The following is a 22,036-nucleotide window of genomic DNA, read 5'->3' on the forward strand; positions in this document are numbered from 1 at the left end:
AGAATTTCTAAACAGCAAGGAGGAAAGACTGGGTTGGTCTGCTTGCTGGCAGAAACGTTTGCAGCAGCTTCCCTGGTGGTCTAGTGGTTAGGATACGGCGCTTTCACCGCCGCGGCCCGGGTTCGATTCCCGGTCAGGGAACATTGTATCTGCGGTGTTTCGAAATGCAATGCTGTTCCTCAACATGCTTGCAGCTCAACTCGCTGTTGTTGCCCCAATCATCAGCAGCGTGTCGTGATACCACAAAAACACTTATGTTTTAAAGTCTGCACTAAATGACAAGATCTCGCTCAACAAGTGGAACTCCAATTGCTGATAGACAACGTACATTTTGCCAATCATGGCTATCTTTAGTCTTGCAGGTACGTATTTGCGCCACATCACTCGAGCTTGTCATCAATCAATGCATTGCCACTGCGGAAATATTCAGCATTTTAAACTTCGCAAAGAGTGCAAGACTGGAATCAGGGAATGCCTGGACCATGGGCACTGATAACTTATCCTTGAGCATTCATTTGGACAGGGCCCCTTCTACAGTGCACACTGGCTCACTGCGTGTCAATGTTTAGCGTTTAAAGGCGATTTCCAAGATCTGAATTTCCCGGCAGAGAATTCATGGAGTTTTTGATGTAACCGAGATTCACCATCACTAACGTTAAATCTCTCCTTTTCAATATCATTATACATTACATGAACACATCCGGAGCTCCGAGATGTGTTTGGGACCCATTGCCCCGAAATGAGGACTGAGTGTGCGGGGCAATTCCTTCCGGGGTTTAAGTTTTCTTTCAAAAAGGTGTGAGAAAGTTTTGCTTCGTTTTCTGTCGTGCCGAAATAGTCCAGTTGGGAGAGCGTGAGACTGAAGATTTAAAGGTCACTGGTTCAATCCCGGGTTTCGGCAATATCTGGTGATTTTACGTTTCCTTCATTTTAAGGGGAGAAGCTGGTTTTAGATCGAGACAGTGGTTGAGGGCTGGGCTGTTCAGCGGTTGCGTGGTACTAATTTTCGACATGATTTTTTTTAGATTCAGCGCTCTGTTACGTTCTATTTATACTCTGCCCAGTTTTGTATATGGTACTGAAGTTTCATGTTCAGCCATGAACTCATTGAATGGCGGTGCAGGCTAGAAGAGCTGAATGGCCTGCTCCTGCACCTATTTTCTATGTTTCTAAGAGTGAACAATGTTTTAGCGATGCGATGTGTTCAATTCTTATGCAGTTACTCTATCACTCAGTGTGTTCCGGATACAAAATCATCTCAGGCTCTGCTTTCACGCAGCCCAAGGGCATTTTGTTGCCGGTTAAATCGGTCGTTTAGGGCGTGGTATTAATAAAGCAAAGAGCGCGGGCATGATCCCCGTATGAGCCAACCCAATTTTTCATGATTTTTATTCGGTTTTTAGTAACTTTTACAATCAAATCTTCATAACGAAACAAATCCACACGGAATCCCAAGGGATGGGAACGATTTGGAATAACAGCCATTGCTTCTTTGCCGACGGTGTGCAGAGCACAACTTTCTGTTGATACGAGTTTCTTGCTTTGCGCATAACCGATGAACTGGAGAGCTGTTCCCGTCAATGGTTAAAAGCAGAACAGAAAGACAGAACGGTTCTGTCGCCAGGAGATGAGCAAAAGGCTGCATTTCAGGACAAAAGCACCAAATGAAATCTTCACACGGTACCGAGAGTGAAAATTCCCGGAAAAAGGAGAGAATGAAATGGATTTCAGTGGATGCCTAGCCGCACTTAACGCTGTGATTGCGCGGACATGTCTTTGATGTTCTCCACAAAAACTGCCATTTGCTGCGAACAGTTTTCCCTGGCGCGAATGTGATGAGAATTTCTAAACAGCAAGGAGGAAAGACTGGGTTGGTCTGCTTGCTGGCAGAAACGTTTGCAGCAGCTTCCCTGGTGGTCTAGTGGTTAGGATACGGCGCTTTCACCGCCGCGGCCCGGGTTCGATTCCCGGTCAGGGAACATTGTATCTGCGGTGTTTCGAAATGCAATGCTGTTCCTCAACATGCTTGCAGCTCAACTCGCTGTTGTTGCCCCAATCATCAGCAGCGTGTCGTGATACCACAAAAACACTTATGTTTTAAAGTCTGCACTAAATGACAAGATCTCGCTCAACAAGTGGAACTCCAATTGCTGATAGACAACGTACATTTTGCCAATCATGGCTATCTTTAGTCTTGCAGGTACGTATTTGCGCCACATCACTCGAGCTTGTCATCAATCAATGCATTGCCACTGCGGAAATATTCAGCATTTTAAACTTCGCAAAGAGTGCAAGACTGGAATCAGGGAATGCCTGGACCATGGGCACTGATAACTTATCCTTGAGCATTCATTTGGACAGGGCCCCTTCTACAGTGCACACTGGCTCACTGCGTGTCAATGTTTAGCGTTGAAAGGCGATTTCCAAGATCTGAATTTCCCGGCAGAGAATTCATGGAGTTTTTGATGTAACCGAGATTCACCATCACTAACGTTAAATCTCTCCTTTTCAATATCATTATACATTACATGAACACATCCGGAGCTCCGAGATGTGTTTGGGACCCATTGCCCCGAAATGAGGACTGAGTGTGCGGGGCAATTCCTTCCGGGGTTTAAGTTTTCTTTCAAAAAGGTGTGAGAAAGTTTTGCTTCGTTTTCTGTCGTGCCGAAATAGTCCAGTTGGGAGAGCGTGAGACTGAAGATTTAAAGGTCACTGGTTCAATCCCGGGTTTCGGCAATATCTGGTGATTTTACGTTTCCTTCATTTTAAGGGGAGAAGCTGGTTTTAGATCGAGACAGTGGTTGAGGGCTGGGCTGTTCAGCGGTTGCGTGGTACTAATTTTCGACATGATTTTTTTTAGATTCAGCGCTCTGTTACGTTCTATTTATACTCTGCCCAGTTTTGTATATGGTACTGAAGTTTCATGTTCAGCCATGAACTCATTGAATGGCGGTGCAGGCTAGAAGAGCTGAATGGCCTGCTCCTGCACCTATTTTCTATGTTTCTAAGAGTGAACAATGTTTAAGCGATGCGATGTGTTCAATTCTTATGCAGTTACTCTATCACCCAGTGTGTTCCGGATACAAAATCATCTCAGGCTCTGCTTTCACGCAGCCCAAGGGCATTTTGTTGCCGGTTAAATCGGTCGTTTAGGGCGTGGTATTAATAAAGCAAAGAGCGCGGGCATGATTCCCGTATGAGCCAACCCAATTTTTCATGATTTTTATTCGGTTTTTAGTAACTTTTACAATCAAATCTTCATAACGAAACAAATCCACACGGAATCCCAAGGGATGGGAACGATTTGGAATAACAGCCATTGCTTCTTTGCCGACGGTGTGCAGAGCACAACTTTCTGTTGGTACGTGTTTCTTGCTTTGCGCATAACCGATGAACTGGAGAGCTGTTCCCGTCAATGGTTAAAAGCAGAACAGAAAGACAGAACGGTTCTGTCGCCAGGAGATGAGCAAAAGGCTGGATTTCAGGACAAAAGCACCAAATGAAATCTTCATACGGTACCGAGAGTGAAAATTCCCGGAAAAAGGAGAGAATGAAATGGATTTCAGTGGATGCCTAGCCGCACTTAACGCTGTGATTGCGCGGACATGTCTTTGATGTTCTCCACAAAAACTGCCATTTGCTGCGAACAGTTTTCCCTGGCGCGAATGTGATGAGAATTTCTAAACAGCAAGGAGGAAAGAATGGGTTGGTCTGCTTGCTGGCACAAACGTTTGCAGCAGCTTCCCTGGTGGTCTAGTGGTTAGGATTCGGCGCTTTCACCGCCGCGGCCCGGGTTCGATTCCCGGTCAGGGAACATTGTATCTGCGGTGTTTCGAAATGCAATGCTGTTCCTCAACATGCTTGCAGCTCAACTCGCTGTTGTTGCCCCAATCATCAGCAGCGTGTCGTGATACCACAAAAACACTTATGTTTTAAAGTCTGCACTAAATGACAAGATCTCGCTCAACAAGTGGAACTCCAATTGCTGATAGACAACGTACATTTTGCCAATCATGGCTATCTTTAGTCTTGCAGGTACGTATTTGCGCCACATCACTCGAGCTTGTCATCAATCAATGCATTGCCACTGCGGAAATATTCAGCATTTTAAACTTCGCAAAGAGTGCAAGACTGGAATCAGGGAATGCCTGGACCATGGGCACTGATAACTTATCCTTGAGCATTCATTTGGACAGGGCCCCTTCTACAGTGCACACTGGCTCACTGCGTGTCAATGTTTAGCGTTTAAAGGCGATTTCCAAGATCTGAATTTCCCGGCAGAGAATTCATGGAGTTTTTGATGTAACCGAGATTCACCATCACTAACGTTAAATCTCTCCTTTTCAATATCATTATACATTACATGAACACATCCGGAGCTCCGAGATGTGTTTGGGACCCATTGCCCCGAAATGAGGACTGAGTGTGCGGGGCAATTCCTTCCGGGGTTTAAGTTTTCTTTCAAAAAGGTGTGAGAAAGTTTTGCTTCGTTTTCTGTCGTGCCGAAATAGTCCAGTTGGGAGAGCGTGAGACTGAAGATTTAAAGGTCACTGGTTCAATCCCGGGTTTCGGCAATATCTGGTGATTTTACGTTTCCTTCATTTTAAGGGGAGAAGCTGGTTTTAGATCGAGACAGTGGTTGAGGGCTGGGCTGTTCAGCGGTTGCGTGGTACTAATTTTCGACATGATTTTTTTTAGATTCAGCGCTCTGTTACGTTCTATTTATACTCTGCCCAGTTTTGTATATGGTACTGAAGTTTCATGTTCAGCCATGAACTCATTGAATGGCGGTGCAGGCTAGAAGAGCTGAATGGCCTGCTCCTGCACCTATTTTCTATGTTTCTAAGAGTGAACAATGTTTTAGCGATGCGATGTGTTCAATTCTTATGCAGTTACTCTATCACTCAGTGTGTTCCGGATACAAAATCATCTCAGGCTCTGCTTTCACGCAGCCCAAGGGCATTTTGTTGCCGGTTAAATCGGTCGTTTAGGGCGTGGTATTAATAAAGCAAAGAGCGCGGGCATGATCCCCGTATGAGCCAACCCAATTTTTCATGATTTTTATTCGGTTTTTAGTAACTTTTACAATCAAATCTTCATAACGAAACAAATCCACACGGAATCCCAAGGGATGGGAACGATTTGGAATAACAGCCATTGCTTCTTTGCCGACGGTGTGCAGAGCACAACTTTCTGTTGATACGAGTTTCTTGCTTTGCGCATAACCGATGAACTGGAGAGCTGTTCCCGTCAATGGTTAAAAGCAGAACAGAAAGACAGAACGGTTCTGTCGCCAGGAGATGAGCAAAAGGCTGCATTTCAGGACAAAAGCACCAAATGAAATCTTCACACGGTACCGAGAGTGAAAATTCCCGGAAAAAGGAGAGAATGAAATGGATTTCAGTGGATGCCTAGCCGCACTTAACGCTGTGATTGCGCGGACATGTCTTTGATGTTCTCCACAAAAACTGCCATTTGCTGCGAACAGTTTTCCCTGGCGCGAATGTGATGAGAATTTCTAAACAGCAAGGAGGAAAGACTGGGTTGGTCTGCTTGCTGGCAGAAACGTTTGCAGCAGCTTCCCTGGTGGTCTAGTGGTTAGGATACGGCGCTTTCACCGCCGCGGCCCGGGTTCGATTCCCGGTCAGGGAACATTGTATCTGCGGTGTTTCGAAATGCAATGCTGTTCCTCAACATGCTTGCAGCTCAACTCGCTGTTGTTGCCCCAATCATCAGCAGCGTGTCGTGATACCACAAAAACACTTATGTTTTAAAGTCTGCACTAAATGACAAGATCTCGCTCAACAAGTGGAACTCCAATTGCTGATAGACAACGTACATTTTGCCAATCATGGCTATCTTTAGTCTTGCAGGTACGTATTTGCGCCACATCACTCGAGCTTGTCATCAATCAATGCATTGCCACTGCGGAAATATTCAGCATTTTAAACTTCGCAAAGAGTGCAAGACTGGAATCAGGGAATGCCTGGACCATGGGCACTGATAACTTATCCTTGAGCATTCATTTGGACAGGGCCCCTTCTACAGTGCACACTGGCTCACTGCGTGTCAATGTTTAGCGTTGAAAGGCGATTTCCAAGATCTGAATTTCCCGGCAGAGAATTCATGGAGTTTTTGATGTAACCGAGATTCACCATCACTAACGTTAAATCTCTCCTTTTCAATATCATTATACATTACATGAACACATCCGGAGCTCCGAGATGTGTTTGGGACCCATTGCCCCGAAATGAGGACTGAGTGTGCGGGGCAATTCCTTCCGGGGTTTAAGTTTTCTTTCAAAAAGGTGTGAGAAAGTTTTGCTTCGTTTTCTGTCGTGCCGAAATAGTCCAGTTGGGAGAGCGTGAGACTGAAGATTTAAAGGTCACTGGTTCAATCCCGGGTTTCGGCAATATCTGGTGATTTTACGTTTCCTTCATTTTAAGGGGAGAAGCTGGTTTTAGATCGAGACAGTGGTTGAGGGCTGGGCTGTTCAGCGGTTGCGTGGTACTAATTTTCGACATGATTTTTTTTAGATTCAGCGCTCTGTTACGTTCTATTTATACTCTGCCCAGTTTTGTATATGGTACTGAAGTTTCATGTTCAGCCATGAACTCATTGAATGGCGGTGCAGGCTAGAAGAGCTGAATGGCCTGCTCCTGCACCTATTTTCTATGTTTCTAAGAGTGAACAATGTTTAAGCGATGCGATGTGTTCAATTCTTATGCAGTTACTCTATCACCCAGTGTGTTCCGGATACAAAATCATCTCAGGCTCTGCTTTCACGCAGCCCAAGGGCATTTTGTTGCCGGTTAAATCGGTCGTTTAGGGCGTGGTATTAATAAAGCAAAGAGCGCGGGCATGATCCCCGTATGAGCCAACCCAATTTTTCATGATTTTTATTCGGTTTTTAGTAACTTTTACAATCAAATCTTCATAACGAAACAAATCCACACGGAATCCCAAGGGATGGGAACGATTTGGAATAACAGCCATTGCTTCTTTGCCGACGGTGTGCAGAGCACAACTTTCTGTTGGTACGTGTTTCTTGCTTTGCGCATAACCGATGAACTGGAGAGCTGTTCCCGTCAATGGTTAAAAGCAGAACAGAAAGACAGAACGGTTCTGTCGCCAGGAGATGAGCAAAAGGCTGGATTTCAGGACAAAAGCACCAAATGAAATCTTCATACGGTACCGAGAGTGAAAATTCCCGGAAAAAGGAGAGAATGAAATGGATTTCAGTGGATGCCTAGCCGCACTTAACGCTGTGATTGCGCGGACATGTCTTTGATGTTCTCCACAAAAACTGCCATTTGCTGCGAACAGTTTTCCCTGGCGCGAATGTGATGAGAATTTCTAAACAGCAAGGAGGAAAGAATGGGTTGGTCTGCTTGCTGGCACAAACGTTTGCAGCAGCTTCCCTGGTGGTCTAGTGGTTAGGATTCGGCGCTTTCACCGCCGCGGCCCGGGTTCGATTCCCGGTCAGGGAACATTGTATCTGCGGTCTTTCGAAATGCAATGCTGTTCCTCAACATGCTTGCAGCTCAACTCGCTGTTGTTGCCCCAATCATCAGCAGCGTGTCGTGATACCACAAAAACACTTATGTTTTAAAGTCTGCACTAAATGACAAGATCTCGCTCAACAAGTGGAACTCCAATTGCTGATAGACAACGTACATTTTGCCAATCATGGCTATCTTTAGTCTTGCAGGTACGTATTTGCGCCACATCACTCGAGCTTGTCATCAATCAATGCATTGCCACTGCGGAAATATTCAGCATTTTAAACTTCGCAAAGAGTGCAAGACTGGAATCAGGGAATGCCTGGACCATGGGCACTGATAACTTATCCTTGAGCATTCATTTGGACAGGGCCCCTTCTACAGTGCACACTGGCTCACTGCGTGTCAATGTTTAGCGTTTAAAGGCGATTTCCAAGATCTGAATTTCCCGGCAGAGAATTCATGGAGTTTTTGATGTAACCGAGATTCACCATCACTAACGTTAAATCTCTCCTTTTCAATATCATTATACATTACATGAACACATCCGGAGCTCCGAGATGTGTTTGGGACCCATTGCCCCGAAATGAGGACTGAGTGTGCGGGGCAATTCCTTCCGGGGTTTAAGTTTTCTTTCAAAAAGGTGTGAGAAAGTTTTGCTTCGTTTTCTGTCGTGCCGAAATAGTCCAGTTGGGAGAGCGTGAGACTGAAGATTTAAAGGTCACTGGTTCAATCCCGGGTTTCGGCAATATCTGGTGATTTTACGTTTCCTTCATTTTAAGGGGAGAAGCTGGTTTTAGATCGAGACAGTGGTTGAGGGCTGGGCTGTTCAGCGGTTGCGTGGTACTAATTTTCGACATGATTTTTTTTAGATTCAGCGCTCTGTTACGTTCTATTTATACTCTGCCCAGTTTTGTATATGGTACTGAAGTTTCATGTTCAGCCATGAACTCATTGAATGGCGGTGCAGGCTAGAAGAGCTGAATGGCCTGCTCCTGCACCTATTTTCTATGTTTCTAAGAGTGAACAATGTTTAAGCGATGCGATGTGTTCAATTCTTATGCAGTTACTCTATCACCCAGTGTGTTCCGGATACAAAATCATCTCAGGCTCTGCTTTCACGCAGCCCAAGGGCATTTTGTTGCCGGTTAAATCGGTCGTTTAGGGCGTGGTATTAATAAAGCAAAGAGCGCGGGCATGATCCCCGTATGAGCCAACCCAATTTTTCATGATTTTTATTCGGTTTTTAGTAACTTTTACAATCAAATCTTCATAACGAAACAAATCCACACGGAATCCCAAGGGATGGGAACGATTTGGAATAACAGCCATTGCTTCTTTGCCGACGGTGTGCAGAGCACAACTTTCTGTTGATACGTGTTTCTTGCTTTGCGCATAACCGATGAACTGGAGAGCTGTTCCCGTCAATGGTTAAAAGCAGAACAGAAAGACAGAACGGTTCTGTCGCCAGGAGATGAGCAAAAGGCTGCATTTCAGGACAAAAGCACCAAATGAAATCTTCACACGGTACCGAGAGTGAAAATTCCCGGAAAAAGGAGAGAATGAAATGGATTTCAGTGGATGCCTAGCCGCACTTAACGCTGTGATTGCGCGGACATGTCTTTGATGTTCTCCACAAAAACTGCCATTTGCTGCGAACAGTTTTCCCTGGCGCGAATGTGATGAGAATTTCTAAACAGCAAGGAGGAAAGACTGGGTTGGTCTGCTTGCTGGCAGAAACGTTTGCAGCAGCTTCCCTGGTGGTCTAGTGGTTAGGATACGGCGCTTTCACCGCCGCGGCCCGGGTTCGATTCCCGGTCAGGGAACATTGTATCTGCGGTGTTTCGAAATGCAATGCTGTTCCTCAACATGCTTGCAGCTCAACTCGCTGTTGTTGCCCCAATCATCAGCAGCGTGTCGTGATACCACAAAAAACACTTATGTTTTAAAGTCTGCACTAAATGACAAGATCTCGCTCAACAAGTGGAACTCCAATTGCTGATAGACAACGTACATTTTGCCAATCATGGCTATCTTTAGTCTTGCAGGTACGTATTTGCGCCACATCACTCGAGCTTGTCATCAATCAATGCATTGCCACTGCGGAAATATTCAGCATTTTAAACTTCGCAAAGAGTGCAAGACTGGAATCAGGGAATGCCTGGACCATGGGCACTGATAACTTATCCTTGAGCATTCATTTGGACAGGGCCCCTTCTACAGTGCACACTGGCTCACTGCGTGTCAATGTTTAGCGTTTAAAGGCGATTTCCAAGATCTGAATTTCCCGGCAGAGAATTCATGGAGTTTTTGATGTAACCGAGATTCACCATCACTAACGTTAAATCTCTACTTTTCAATATCATTATACATTACATGAACACATCCGGAGCTCCGAGATGTGTTTGGGACCCATTGCCCCGAAATGAGGACTGCGTGTGCGGGGCAATTCCTTCCGGGGTTTAAGTTTTCTTTCAAAAAGGTGTGAGAAAGTTTTGCTTCGTTTTCTGTCGTGCCGAAATAGTCCAGTTGGGAGAGCGTGAGACTGAAGATTTAAAGGTCACTGGTTCAATCCCGGGTTTCGGCAATATCTGGTGATTTTACGTTTCCTTCATTTTAAGGGGAGAAGCTGGTTTGAGATCGAGACAGTGGTTGAGGGCTGGGCTGTTCAGCGGTTGAGTGGTACTAATTTTCGACATGATTTTTTTTAGATTCAGCGCTCTGTTACGTTCTATTTATACTCTGCCCAGTTTTGTATATGGTACTGAAGTTTCATGTTCAGCCATGAACTCATTGAATGGCGGTGCAGGCTAGAAGAGCTGAATGGCCTGCTCCTGCACCTATTTTCTATGTTTCTAAGAGTGAACAATGTTTAAGCGATGCGATGTGTTCAATTCTTATGCAGTTACTCTATCACCCAGTGTGTTCCGGATACAAAATCATCTCAGGCTCTGCTTTCACGCAGCCCAAGGACATTTTGTTGCCGGTTAAATCGGTCGTTTAGGGCGTGGTATTAATAAAGCAAAGAGCGCGGGCATGATCCCCGTATGAGCCAACCCAATTTTTCATGATTTTTATTCGGTTTTTAGTAACTTTTACAATCAAATCTTCATAACGAAACAAATCCACACGGAATCCCAAGGGATGGGAACGATTTGGAATAACAGCCATTGCTTCTTTGCCGACGGTGTGCAGAGCACAACTTTCTGTTGATACGTGTTTCTTGCTTTGCGCATAACCGATGAACTGGAGACCTGTTCCCGTCAATGGTTAAAAGCAGAACAGAAAGACAGAACGGTTCTGTCGCCAGGAGATGAGCAAAAGGCTGCATTTCAGGACAAAAGCACCAAATGAAATCTTCACACGGTAGCGAGAGTGAAAATTCCTGGAAAAAGGAGAGAATGAAATGGATTTCAGTGGATGCCTAGCCGCACTTAACGCTGTGATTGCGCGGACATGTCTTTGATGTTCTCCACAAAAATTGCCATTTGCTGCGAACAGTTTTCCCTGGCGCGAATGTGATGAGAATTTCTAAACATCAAGGAGGAAAGACTCGGTTGGTCTGCTTGCTGGCAGAAACGTTTGCAGCAGCTTCCTTGGTGGTCTAGTGGTTAGGATTCGGCGCTTTCACCGCCGCGGCCCGGGGTCGATTCCCGGTCAGGGAACATTGTATCTGCGGTGCTTCGAAATGCAATGCTGTTCCTCAACATGCTTGCAGCTCAACTCGCTGTTGTTGCCCCAATCATCAGCAGCGTGTCGTGATACCACAAAAACACTTATGTTTTAAAGTCTGCACTAAATGACAAGATCTCGCTCAACAAGTGGAACTCCAATTGCTGATAGACAACGTACATTTTGCCAATCATGGCTATCTTTAGTCTTGCAGGTACGTATTTGCGCCACATCACTCGAGCTTGTCATCAATCAATGCATTGCCACTGCGGAAATATTCAGCATTTTAACCTTCGCAAAGAGTGCAAGACTGGAATCAGGGAATGCCTGGACCATGGGCACTGATAACTTATCCTTGAGCATTCATTTGGACAGGGCCCCTTCTACAGTGCGCACTGGCTCACTGCGTGTCAATGTTTAGCGTTTAAAGGCGATTTCCAAGATCTGAATTTCCCGGCAGAGAATTCATGGAGTTTTTGATGTAACCGAGATTCACCATCACTAACGTTAAATCTCTCCTTTTCAATATCATTATACATTACATGAACACATCCGGAGCTCCGAGATGTGTTTGGGACACATTGCCCCGAAATGAGGACTGCGTGTGCGGGGCAATTCCTTCCGGGGTTTAAGTTTTCTTTCAAAAAGGTGTGAGAAAGTTTTGCTTCGTTTTCTGTCGTGCCGAAATAGTCCAGTTGGGAGAGCGTGAGACTGAAGATTTAAAGGTCACTGGTTCAATCCCGGGTTTCGGCAATATCTGGTGATTTTACGTTTCCTTCATTTTAAGGGGAGAAGCTGGTTTGAGATCGAGACAGTGGTTGAGGGCTGGGCTGTTCAGCGGTTGCGTGGTACTAATTTTCGACATGATTTTTTTTAGATTCAGCGCTCTGTTACGTTCTATTTATACTCTGCCCAGTTTTGTATATGGTACTGAAGTTTCATGTTCAGCCATGAACTCATTGAATGGCGGTGCAGGCTAGAAGAGCTGAATGGCCTGCTCCTGCACCTATTTTCTATGTTTCTAAGAGTGAACAATGTTTAAGCGATGCGATGTGTTCAATTCTTATGCAGTTACTCTATCACCCAGTGTGTTCCGGATACAAAATCATCTCAGGCTCTGCTTTCACGCAGCCCAAGGGCATTTTGTTGCCGGTTAAATCGGTCGTTTAGGGCGTGGTATTGATAAAGCAAAGAGCGCGGGCATGATCCCCGTATGAGCCAACCCAATTTTTCATGATTTTTATTCGGTTTTTAGTAACTTTTACAATCAAATCTTCATAACGAAACAAATCCACACGGAATCCCAAGGGATGGGAACGATTTGGAATAACAGCCATTGCTTCTTTGCCGACGGTGTGCAGAGCACAACTTTCTGTTGATACGTGTTTCTTGCTTTGCGCATAACCGATGAACTGGAGAGCTGTTCCCGTCAATGGTTAAAAGCAGAACAGAAAGACAGAACGGTTCTGTCGCCAGGAGATGAGCAAAAGGCTGCATTTCAGGACAAAAGCACAAAATGAAATCTTCACACGGTACCGAGAGTGAAAATTCCCGGAAAAAGGAGAGAATGAAATGGATTTCAGTGGATGCCTAGCCGCACTTAACGCTGTGATTGCGCGGACATGTCTTTGATGTTCTCCACAAAAACTGCCATTTGCTGCGAACAGTTTTCCCTGGCGCGAATGTGATGAGAATTTCGAAACAGCAAGGAGGAAAGACTGGGTTGGTCTGCTTGCTGGCACAAACGTTTGCAGCAGCTTCCCTGGTGGTCTAGTGGTTAGGATTCGGCGCTTTCACCGCCGCGGCCCGGGTTCGGTTCCCGGTCAGGGAACATTGTATCTGCGGTGTTTCGAAATGCAATGCTGTTCCTCAACATGCTTGCAGCTCAACTCGCTGTTGTTGCCCCAATCATCAGCAGCGTGTCGTGATACCACAAAAACACTTATGTTTTAAAGTCTGCACTAAATGACAAGATCTCGCTCAACAAGTGGAACTCCAATTGCTGATAGACAACGTACATTTTGCCAATCATGGCTATCTTTAGTCTTGCAGGTACGTATTTGCGCCACATCACTCGAGCTTGTCATCAATCAATGCATTGCCACTGCGGAAATATTCAGCATTTTAAACTTCGCAAAGAGTGCAAGACTGGAATCAGGGAATGCCTGGACCATGGGGAGTGATAACTTATCCTTGAGCATTCATTTGGACAGGGCCCCTTCTACAGTGCACACTGGCTCACTGCGTGTCAATGTTTAGCGTTTAAAGGCGATTTCCAAGATCTGAATTTCCCGGCAGAGAATTCATGGAGTTTTTGATTTAACCGAGATTCACCATCACTAACGTTAAATCTCTCCTTTTCAATATCATTATTCATTACATGAACACATCCGGAGCTCCGAGATGTGTTTGGGACCCATTGCCCCGAAATGAGGACTGAGTGTGCGGGGCAATTCCTTCCGGGGTTTAAGTTTTCTTTCAAAAAGGTGTGAGAAAGTTTTGCATAGTTTTCTGTCGTGCCGAAATAGTCCAGTTGGGAGAGCGTGAGACTGAAGATTTAAAGATCACTGGTTCAATCCCGGGTTTCGGCAATATCTGGTGATTTTACGTTTCCTTCATTTTAAGGGGAGAAGCTGGTTTGAGATCGAGACAGTGGTTGAGGGCTGGGCTGTTCAGCGGTTGCGTGGTACTAATTTTCGACATGATTTTTTTTAGATTCAGCGCTCTGTTACGTTCTATTTATACTCTGCCCAGTTTTGTATATGGTACTGAAGTTTCATGTTCAGCCATGAACTCATTGAATGGCGGTGCAGGCTAGAAGAGCTGAATGGCCTGCTCCTGCACATATTTTCTATGTTTCTAAGAGTGAACAATGTTTAAGCGATGCGATGTGTTCAATTCTTATGCAGTTACTCTATCACCCAGTGTGTTCCGGATATAAAATCATCTCAGGCTCTGCTTTCACGCAGCCCAAGGGCATTTTGTTGCCGGTTAAATCGGTCGTTTAGGGCGTGGTATTAATAAAGCAAAGAGCGCGGGCATGATCCCCGTATGAGCCAACCCAATTTTTCATGATTTTTATTCGGTTTTTAGTAACTTTTACAATCAAATCTTCATAACGAAACAAATCCACACGGAATCCCAAGGGATGGGAACGATTTGGAATAACAGCCATTGCTTCTTTGCCGACGGTGTGCAGAGCACAACTTTCTGTTGATACGTGTTTCTTGCTTTGCGCATAACCGATGAACTGGAGAGCTGTTCCCGTCAATGGTTAAAAGCAGAACAGAAAGACAGAACGGTTCGGTCGCCAGGAGATGAGCAAAAGGCTGCATTTCAGGACAAAAGCACCAAATGAAATCTTCACACGGTACCGAGAGTGAAAATTCCCGGAAAAAGGAGAGAATGAAATGGATTTCAGTGGATGCCTAGCCGCACTTAACGCTGTGATTGCGCGGACATGTCTTTGATGTTCTCCACAAAAACTGCCATTTGCTGCGAACAGTTTTCCCTGGCGCGAATGTGATGAGAATTTCTAAACAGCAAGGAGGAAAGACTGGGTTGGTCTGCTTGCTGGCACAAACGTTTGCAGCAGCTTCCCTGGTGGTCTAGTGGTTAGGATTCGGCGCTTTCACCGCCGTGGCCCGGGTTCGATTCCCGGTCAGGGAACATTTTATCTGTGGTGTTTCGAAATGCAATGCTGTTCCTCAACATGCTTGCAGCTCAACTCGCTGTTGTTGCCCCAATCATCAGCAGCGTGTCGTGATACCACAAAAACACTTATGTTTTAAAGTCTTCACTAAATGACAAGATCTCGCTCAACAAGTGGAACTCCAATTGCTGATAGACAACGTACATTTTGCCAATCATGGCTATCTTTAGTCTTGCAGGTACGTATTTGCGCCACATCACTCGAGCTTGTCATCAATCAATGCATTGCCACTGCGGAAATATTCAGCATTTTAAACTTCGCAAAGAGTGCAAGACTGGAATCAGGGAATGCCTGGACCATGGGCACTGATAACGTATCCTTGAGCATTCATTTGGACAGGGCCCCTTCTACAGTGCACACTGGCTCACTGCGTGTCAATGTTTAGCGTTTAAAGGCGATTTCCAAGATCTGAATTTCCCGGCAGAGAATTCATGGAGTTTTTGATGTAACCGAGATTCACCATCACTAACGTTAAATATCTCCTTTTCAATATCATTATACATTACATGAACACATCCGGAGCTCCGAGATGTGTTTGGGACCCATTGCCCCGAAATGAGGACTGAGTGTGCGGGGCAATTCCTTCCGGGGTTTAAGTTTTCTTTCAAAAAGCTGTGAGAAAGTTTTGCTTCGTTTTCTGTCGTGCCGAAATAGTCCAGTTGGGAGAGCGTGAGACTGAAGATTTAAAGGTCACTGGTTCAATCCCGGGTTTCGGCAATATCTGGTGATTTTACGTTTCCTTCATTTTAAGGAGAGAAGCTGGTTTGAGATCGAGACAGTGGTTGAGGGCTGGGCTGTTCAGCGGTTGCGTGGTACTAATTTTCGACATGATTTTTTTTAGATTCAGCGCTCTGTTACGTTCTATTTATACTCTGCCCAGTTTTGTATATGGTACTGAAGTTTCATGTTCAGCCATGAACTCATTGAATGGCGGTGCAGGCTAGAAGAGCTGAATGGCCTGCTCCTGCACCTATTTTCTATGTTTCTAAGAGTGATCAATGTTTAAGCGATGCGATGTGTTCAATTCTTATGCAGTTACTCTATCACCCAGTGTGTTCCGGATACAAAATCATCTCAGGCTCTGCTTTCACGCAGCCCAAGGGCATTTTGTTGCCGGTTAAATCGGTCGTTTAGGGCGTGGTATTAATAAAGCAAAGAGCGCGGGCATGATCCCCGTATGAGCCAACCCAATTTTTCATGATTTTTATTCGGTTTTTAGTAACTTTTACAATCAAATCTTCATAACGAAACAAATCCACACGGAATCCCAAGGGATGGGAACGATTTGGAATAACAGCCATTGCTTCTTTGCCGACGGTGTGCAGAGCACAACTTTCTGTTGATACGTGTTTCTTGCTTTGCGCATAACCGATGAACTGGAGAGCTGTTCCCGTCAATGGTTAAAAGCAGAACAGAAAGACAGAACGGTTCGGTCGCCAGGAGATGAGCAAAAGGCTGCATTTCAGGACAAAAGCACCAAATGAAATCTTCACACGGTACCGAGAGAGAAAATTCCCGGAAAAAGGAGAGAATGAAATGGATTTCAGTGGATGCCTAGCCGCACATAACGCTGTGATTGCGCGGACATGTCTTTGATGTTCTCCACAAAAACTGCCATTTGCTGCGAACAGTTTTCCCTGGTGCGAATGTGATGAGAATTTCTAAACAGCAAGGAGGAAAGACTGGGTTGGTCTGCTTGCTGGCACAAACGTTTGCAGCAGCTTCCCTGGTGGTCTAGTGGTTAGGATTCGGCGCTTTCACCGCCGTGGCCCGGGTTCGATTCCCGGTCAGGGAACATTTTATCTGTGGTGTTTCGAAATGCAATGCTGTTCCTCAACATGCTTGCAGCTCAACTCGCTGTTGTTGCCCCAATCATCAGCAGCGTGTCGTGATACCACAAAAACACTTATGTTTTAAAGTCTGCACTAAATGACAAGATCTCGCTCAACAAGTGGAACTCCAATTGCTGATAGACAACGTACATTTTGCCAATCATGGCTATCTTTAGTCTTGCAGGTACGTATTTGCGCCACATCACTCGAGCTTGTCATCAATCAATGCATTGCCACTGCGGAAATATTCAGCATTTTAAACTTCGCAAAGAGTGCAAGACTGGAATCAGGGAATGCCTGGACCATGGGCACTGATAACTTATCCTTGAGCATTCATTTGGACAGGGCCCCTTCTACAGTGCACACTGGCTCACTGCGTGTCAATGTTTAGCGTTTAAAGGCGATTTCCAAGATCTGAATTTCCCGGCAGAGAATTCATGGAGTTTTTGATGTAACCGAGATTCACCATCACTAACGTTAAATCTCTCCTTTTCAATATCATTATACATTACATGAACACATCCGGAGCTCCGAGATGTGTTTGGGACCCATTGCCCCGAAATGAGGACTGAGTGTGCGGGGCAATTCCTTCCGGGGTTTAAGTTTTCTTTCAAAAAGCTGTGAGAAAGTTTTGCTTCGTTTTCTGTCGTGCCGAAATAGTCCAGTTGGGAGAGCGTGAGACTGAAGATTTAAAGGTCACTGGTTCAATCCCGGGTTTCGGCAATATCTAGTGATTTTACGTTTCCTTCATTTTAAGGGGAGAAGCTGGTTTGAGATCGAGACAGTGGTTGAGGGCTGGGCTGTTCAGCGGTTGCGTGGTACTAATTTTCGACATGATTTTTTTTAGATTCAGCGCTCTGTTACGTTCTATTTATACTCTGCCCAGTTTTGTATATGGTACTGAAGTTTCATGTTCAGCCATGAACTCATTGAATGGCGGTGCAGGCTAGAAGAGCTGAATGGCCTGCTCCTGCACCTATTTTCTATGTTTCTAAGAGTGAACAATGTTTAAGCGATGCGATGTGTTCAATTCTTATGCAGTTACTCTATCACCCAGTGTGTTCCGGATACAAAATCATCTCAGGCTCTGCTTTCACGCAGCCCAAGGGCATTTTGTTGCCGGTTAAATCGGTCGTTTAGGGCGTGGTATTAATAAAGCAAAGAGCGCGGGCATGATCCCCGTATGAGCCAACCCAATTTTTCATGATTTTTATTCGGTTTTTAGTAACTTTTACAATCAAATCTTCATAACGAAACAAATCCACACGGAATCCCAAGGGATGGGAACGATTTGGAATAACAGCCATTGCTTCTTTGCCGACGGTGTGCAGAGCACAACTTTCTGTTGGTACGTGTTTCTTGCTTTGCGCATAACCGATGAACTGGAGAGCTGTTCCCGTCAATGGTTAAAAGCAGAACAGAAAGACAGAACGGTTCGGTCGCCAGGAGATGAGCAAAAGGCTGCATTTCAGGACAAAAGCACCAAATGAAATCTTCACACGGTACCGAGAGTGAAAATTCCCGGAAAATGGAGAGAATGAAATGGATTTCAGTGGATGCCTAGCCGCACTTAACGCTGTGATTGCGCGGACATGTCTTTGATGTTCTCCACAAAAACTGCCATTTGCTGCGAACAGTTTTCCCTGGTGCGAATGTGATGAGAATTTCTAAACAGCAAGGAGGAAAGACTGGGTTGGTCTGCTTGTTGGCACAAACGTTTGCAGCAGCTTCCCTGGTGGTCTAGTGGTTAGGATTCGGCGCTTTCACCGCCGTGGCCCGGGTTCGATTCCCGGTCAGGGAACATTTTACCTGTGGTGTTTCGAAATGCAATGCTGTTCCTCAACATGCTTGCAGCTCAACTCGCTGTTGTTGCCCCAATCATCAGCAGCGTGTCGTGATACCACAAAAACACTTATGTTTTAAAGTCTGCACTAAATGACAAGATCTCGCTCAACAAGTGGAACTCCAATTGCTGATAGACAACGTATATTTTGCCAATCATGGCTATCTTTAGTCTTGCAGGTACGTATTTGCGCCACATCACTCGAGCTTGTCATCAATCAATGCATTGCCACTGCGGAAATATTCAGCATTTTAAACTTCGCAAAGAGTGCAAGACTGGAATCAGGGAATGCCTGGACCATGGGCACTGATAACTTATCCTTGAGCATTCATTTGGACAGGGCCCCTTCTACAGTGCACACTGGCTCACTGCGTGTCAATGTTTAGCGTTTAAAGGCGATTTCCAAGATCTGAATTTCCCGGCAGAGAATTCATGGAGTTTTTGATGTAACCGAGATTCACCATCACTAACGTTAAATCTCTCCTTTTCAATATCATTATACATTACATGAACACATCCGGAGCTCCGAGATGTGTTTGGGACCCATTGCCCCGAAATGAGGACTGAGTGTGCGGGGCAATTCCTTCCGGGGTTTAAGTTTTCTTTCAAAAAGGTGTGAGAAAGTTTTGCATAGTTTTCTGTCGTGCCAAAATAGTCCAGTTGGGAGAGCGTGAGACTGAAGATTTAAAGATCACTGGTTCAATCCCGGGTTTCGGCAATATCTGGTGATTTTACGTTTCCTTCATTTTAAGGGGAGAAGCTGGTTTGAGATCGAGACAGTGGTTGAGGGCTGGGCTGTTCAGCGGTTGCGTGGTACTAATTTTCGACATGATTTTTTTTAGATTCAGCGCTCTGTTACGTTCTATTTATACTCTGCCCAGTTTTGTATATGGTACTGAAGTTTCATGTTCAGCCATGAACTCATTGAATGGCGGTGCAGGCTAGAAGAGCTGAATGGCCTGCTCCTGCACATATTTTCTATGTTTCTAAGAGTGAACAATGTTTAAGCGATGCGATGTGTTCAATTCTTATGCAGTTACTCTATCACCCAGTGTGTTCCGGATATAAAATCATCTCAGGCTCTGCTTTCACGCAGCCCAAGGGCATTTTGTTGCCGGTTAAATCGGTCGTTTAGGGCGTGGTATTAATAAAGCAAAGAGCGCGGGCATGATCCCCGTATGAGCCAACCCAATTTTTCATGATTTTTATTCGGTTTTTAGTAACTTTTACAATCAAATCTTCATAACGAAACAAATCCACACGGAATCCCAAGGGATGGGAACGATTTGGAATAACAGCCATTGCTTCTTTGCCGACGGTGTGCAGAGCACAACTTTCTGTTGATACGTGTTTCTTGCTTTGCGCATAACCGATGAACTGGAGAGCTGTTCCCGTCAATGGTTAAAAGCAGAACAGAAAGACAGAACGGTTCGGTCGCCAGGAGATGAGCAAAAGGCTGCATTTCAGGACAAAAGCACCAAATGAAATCTTCACACGGTACCGAGAGTGAAAATTCCCGGAAAAAGGAGAGAATGAAATGGATTTCAGTGGATGCCTAGCCGCACTTAACGCTGTGATTGCGCGGACATGTCTTTGATGTTCTCCACAAAAACTGCCATTTGCTGCGAACAGTTTTCCCTGGCGCGAATGTGATGAGAATTTCTAAACAGCAAGGAGGAAAGACTGGGTTGGTCTGCTTGCTGGCACAAACGTTTGCAGCAGCTTCCCTGGTGGTCTAGTGGTTAGGATTCGGCGCTTTCACCGCCGTGGCCCGGGTTCGATTCCCGGTCAGGGAACATTTTATCTGTGGTGTTTCGAAATGCAATGCTGTTCCTCAACATGCTTGCAGCTCAACTCGCTGTTGTTGCCCCAATCATCAGCAGCGTGTCGTGATACCACAAAAACACTTATGTTTTAAAGTCTGCACTAAATGACAAGATCTCGCTCAACAAGTGGAACTCCAATTGCTGATAGACAACGTACATTTTGCCAATCATGGCTATCTTTAGTCTTGCAGGTACGTATTTGCGCCACATCACTCGAGCTTGTCATCAATCAATGCATTGCCACTGCGGAAATATTCAGCATTTTAAACTTCGCAAAGAGTGCAAGACTGGAATCAGGGAATGCCTGGACCATGGGCACTGATAACGTATCCTTGAGCATTCATTTGGACAGGGCCCCTTCTACAGTGCACACTGGCTCACTGCGTGTCAATGTTTAGCGTTTAAAGGCGATTTCCAAGATCTGAATTTCCCGGCAGAGAATTCATGGAGTTTTTGATGTAACCGAGATTCACCATCACTAACGTTAAATATCTCCTTTTCAATATCATTATACATTACATGAACACATCCGGAGCTCCGAGATGTGTTTGGGACCCATTGCCCCGAAATGAGGACTGAGTGTGCGGGGCAATTCCTTCCGGGGTTTAAGTTTTCTTTCAAAAAGCTGTGAGAAAGTTTTGCTTCGTTTTCTGTCGTGCCGAAATAGTCCAGTTGAGAGAGCGTGAGACTGAAGATTTAAAGGTCACTGGTTCAATCCCGGGTTTCGGCAATATCTGGTGATTTTACGTTTCCTTCATTTTAAGGGGAGAAGCTGGTTTGAGATCGAGACAGTGGTTGAGGGCTGGGCTGTTCAGCGGTTGCGTGGTACTAATTTTCGACATGATTTTTTTTAGATTCAGCGCTCTGTTACGTTCTATTTATACTCTGCCCAGTTTTGTATATGGTACTGAAGTTTCATGTTTAGCCATGAACTCATTGAATGGCGGTGCAGGCTAGAAGAGCTGAATGGCCTGCTCCTGCACCTATTTTCTATGTTTCTAAGAGTGATCAATGTTTAAGCGATGCGATGTGTTCAATTCTTATGCAGTTACTCTATCACCCAGTGTGTTCCGGATACAAAATCATCTCAGGCTCTGCTTTCACGCAGCCCAAGGGCATTTTGTTGCCGGTTAAATCGGTCGTTTAGGGCGTGGTATTAATAAAGCAAAGAGCGCGGGCATGATCCCCGTATGAGCCAACCCAATTTTTCATGATTTTTATTCGGTTTTTAGTAACTTTTACAATCAAATCTTCATAACGAAACAAATCCACACGGAATCCCAAGGGATGGGAACGATTTGGAATAACAGCCATTGCTTCTTTGCCGACGGTGTGCAGAGCACAACTTTCTGTTGATACGTGTTTCTTGCTTTGCGCATAACCGATGAACTGGAGAGCTGTTCCCGTCAATGGTTAAAAGCAGAACAGAAAGACAGAACGGTTCGGTCGCCAGGAGATGAGCAAAAGGCTGCATTTCAGGACAAAAGCACCAAATGAAATCTTCACACGGTACCGAGAGAGAAAATTCCCGGAAAAAGGAGAGAATGAAATGGATTTCAGTGGATGCCTAGCCGCACATAACGCTGTGATTGCGCGGACATGTCTTTGATGTTCTCCACAAAAACTGCCATTTGCTGCGAACAGTT

General features: G+C 45.1%; 12 non-coding genes across 12 annotated transcripts; all 12 read left to right on the plus strand.

The window, feature by feature from the left end:
* Nucleotides 1-69: 69 nt before the first annotated feature.
* trnae-uuc (transfer RNA glutamic acid (anticodon UUC)) lies at nucleotides 70-141 on the plus strand. Its single transcript has one exon. It is a non-coding gene; the product is annotated as a tRNA-Glu (tRNA).
* Nucleotides 142-1,907: 1,766 nt separating this feature from the next.
* Nucleotides 1,908-1,979, plus strand: trnae-uuc (transfer RNA glutamic acid (anticodon UUC)). Its single transcript has one exon. It is a non-coding gene; the product is annotated as a tRNA-Glu (tRNA).
* Nucleotides 1,980-3,745: 1,766 nt separating this feature from the next.
* On the plus strand, nucleotides 3,746-3,817 carry trnae-uuc (transfer RNA glutamic acid (anticodon UUC)). The gene has a single exon. It is a non-coding gene; the product is annotated as a tRNA-Glu (tRNA).
* A 1,766-nt stretch (nucleotides 3,818-5,583) lies between these two features.
* Nucleotides 5,584-5,655, plus strand: trnae-uuc (transfer RNA glutamic acid (anticodon UUC)). The gene has a single exon. It is a non-coding gene; the product is annotated as a tRNA-Glu (tRNA).
* A 1,766-nt stretch (nucleotides 5,656-7,421) lies between these two features.
* Nucleotides 7,422-7,493, plus strand: trnae-uuc (transfer RNA glutamic acid (anticodon UUC)). The gene has a single exon. It is a non-coding gene; the product is annotated as a tRNA-Glu (tRNA).
* A 1,766-nt stretch (nucleotides 7,494-9,259) lies between these two features.
* Nucleotides 9,260-9,331, plus strand: trnae-uuc (transfer RNA glutamic acid (anticodon UUC)). The gene has a single exon. It is a non-coding gene; the product is annotated as a tRNA-Glu (tRNA).
* Nucleotides 9,332-11,098: 1,767 nt separating this feature from the next.
* trnae-uuc (transfer RNA glutamic acid (anticodon UUC)) lies at nucleotides 11,099-11,170 on the plus strand. The gene has a single exon. It is a non-coding gene; the product is annotated as a tRNA-Glu (tRNA).
* A 1,766-nt stretch (nucleotides 11,171-12,936) lies between these two features.
* trnae-uuc (transfer RNA glutamic acid (anticodon UUC)) lies at nucleotides 12,937-13,008 on the plus strand. The gene has a single exon. It is a non-coding gene; the product is annotated as a tRNA-Glu (tRNA).
* Nucleotides 13,009-14,774: 1,766 nt separating this feature from the next.
* Nucleotides 14,775-14,846, plus strand: trnae-uuc (transfer RNA glutamic acid (anticodon UUC)). Its single transcript has one exon. It is a non-coding gene; the product is annotated as a tRNA-Glu (tRNA).
* A 1,766-nt stretch (nucleotides 14,847-16,612) lies between these two features.
* trnae-uuc (transfer RNA glutamic acid (anticodon UUC)) lies at nucleotides 16,613-16,684 on the plus strand. Its single transcript has one exon. It is a non-coding gene; the product is annotated as a tRNA-Glu (tRNA).
* A 1,766-nt stretch (nucleotides 16,685-18,450) lies between these two features.
* Nucleotides 18,451-18,522, plus strand: trnae-uuc (transfer RNA glutamic acid (anticodon UUC)). The gene has a single exon. It is a non-coding gene; the product is annotated as a tRNA-Glu (tRNA).
* A 1,766-nt stretch (nucleotides 18,523-20,288) lies between these two features.
* trnae-uuc (transfer RNA glutamic acid (anticodon UUC)) lies at nucleotides 20,289-20,360 on the plus strand. The gene has a single exon. It is a non-coding gene; the product is annotated as a tRNA-Glu (tRNA).
* Nucleotides 20,361-22,036: the final 1,676 nt, after the last annotated feature.

This window comes from Pristiophorus japonicus, unplaced genomic scaffold (assembly GCF_044704955.1).
Source record: "Pristiophorus japonicus isolate sPriJap1 unplaced genomic scaffold, sPriJap1.hap1 HAP1_SCAFFOLD_282, whole genome shotgun sequence".
In the NCBI taxonomy this organism is placed as follows: domain Eukaryota; kingdom Metazoa; phylum Chordata; class Chondrichthyes; family Pristiophoridae; genus Pristiophorus; species Pristiophorus japonicus.